Here is a 2,054-nt window from a genome sequence, read left to right as displayed (position 1 = left end):
GAGGTCCCCAAGGACTACAAACCGACTCCTAGCCTGGGCGTGTTGTAGTAGTAGTCTCGCTGTGTTAGACTGTACCTCGGGCGCTTATAAATGCAGGTGAAAGTAAATCGGTGTTTAAACCGTACGTCCACCGTGATCTTGTGTGTGCCTTCGGTTGATTCTACAGGGTTCGGGATGAGTCTTGACGGAACGTCACGCCTGACCAGGATGGCTACGCTTTCAGCAGAACCGGGGGAGCAGGCTTCTCGATGTGAGGTGTATCCAGGGAAGAACAGTCGGAGAGAGGTGGAGAGCATGGTATCAGTCAACGCCACCACTGATGGTCTATGCTGCTGCAGAAGGATTTCCATTTCGGCCATCTTCGATTGAAGGCCTCTGATATTATAGTTGAGGACGGTGTGCAAACTGGCTTCCAAGCTCATCTCAGCTCGGAACATCACCTAATGAAACTACAAACCGAGGTGTGCAGAGACTTCAATAGAAACCATGCAACAGCTATGATCTCTATAGACTGTACGAAGGCCTTCGATTCCGTGTCTCACGGCATTTTATGTCGTAAGCTCGCGGACCTTGACAGCCCAGAACAACTCTATAGCATTATAGTATCCTTTTTTAACAACCGTAACCTAGCTTTAGAACCTAGGGTTTGTGAAAATCACTCCAGAACAATCTCAGTAACGTGCGGTGTTCCCCAAGGGGAGGTCCTGTCTCCTCTCCCCTTCTCCATATGCACTGTGGACGTCGTGGGGCATAACTATACCATTACGACAATAGCCGCTTTCGCAGACGACATCGGAATTAATAGCAGCAGCGCCAGCGCCAAACATGCCCTCAAGCGGGCGGAGAAAACATTCCAGGAGATAGTAAAAAAAACTACACCATCTCAACATTCAGGTAAACCCGACAAAAACAGATTGCGTGGTGTTCCCACTACAGAAAGGGGAGAAAACCAGACTACCTTGCACGCTCCAAGTGGTAAAATCCGTACTAAGGCCTTCAAACTCTATAATTTATCTGGGCATTAAATTGGATCGCCACTTGACACTGTCAGGTCATTGCTACATGAAGACCGAACGAGTCCGTCTCAGATCATATCGATTCGTCACTCACTTCGTTGTTTCGGAGTATTTTGTAGAGATAGGACCAGCATGTGGCAGGTTTTGGGCTAAATTGTTGGCCTAAAAAGAGAGAAATAGGTTTGTAAATTGAAAAATTCTCACTGTGTCGTTTCGGCGAATTTTGTGAAAATAAGATCAGCACGTGAGCGTTTGGTGCCAAATATTCGGTTTAAAATGAGGGAAATAGACTTGTAAATTGTAACAATTGTCGCTTTGTCGTTTCGGCGAAATTTGTGGAAATAGGGCTAGCACGTGGCAGGTTTTACACTAATTTGTTGGCCTAAAAAGAGAGAAATAGGCTTATAAATTGAACTATTTTCACTGAGTAATTTCAGCGTATTTTTTGGAAATAGGGCCAGCACGTGCGCGTTTTGTGCCAAATTGTGGGCCTAAAGAGAGAGAAATAGGATTGTAAATTCAATAATTTTCACAGAGTAGTTTCGGCGTATTTCTTGGAAATAGGGCCAGCACGTGGCAGGTTTTGTGCAAAATTGTTAACCAAAATAGAGAAGAATAGGCATGTAAATTGACAATTTTCACAGCGTAGTTTCGGCGTATTTTTTGGAAATAGGGCCAGCACGTAGCAGGTTTTATGCAAAATTGTTGACCAAAATAGAGAAGAATAGGCATGTAAATTGAACAATTTTCACAGAGTAGTTTAGGCATATTTTTTGAAAATAGGGCCAGCACGTGGCAGGTTTTGTGCAAAATTGTTGACAAAAATAGAGAGGAATAGGCATGTAAATTGAACAATTTAAACAGAGTAGTTTCGGCGTATTTTTTGGAAATAGGGCCAGCACATGGCAGGTTTTTTGCAAAATTGTTGACCAAAATAGAGAGGAATAGGCATGTAAATTGAACAATTTAAACAGAGTAGTTTCGGCGTATTTTTTGGAAATAGGGCCAGCACGTGGCAGGTTTTAAACTAAATTGTTG

This window comes from Halyomorpha halys, unplaced genomic scaffold, assembly GCF_000696795.3.
Source record: "Halyomorpha halys isolate HHAL.00 unplaced genomic scaffold, Hhal_1.1 Scaffold99.1, whole genome shotgun sequence".
NCBI lineage: Eukaryota > Metazoa > Arthropoda > Insecta > Hemiptera > Pentatomidae > Halyomorpha > Halyomorpha halys.
This window is presented reverse-complemented; position numbering follows the sequence as displayed.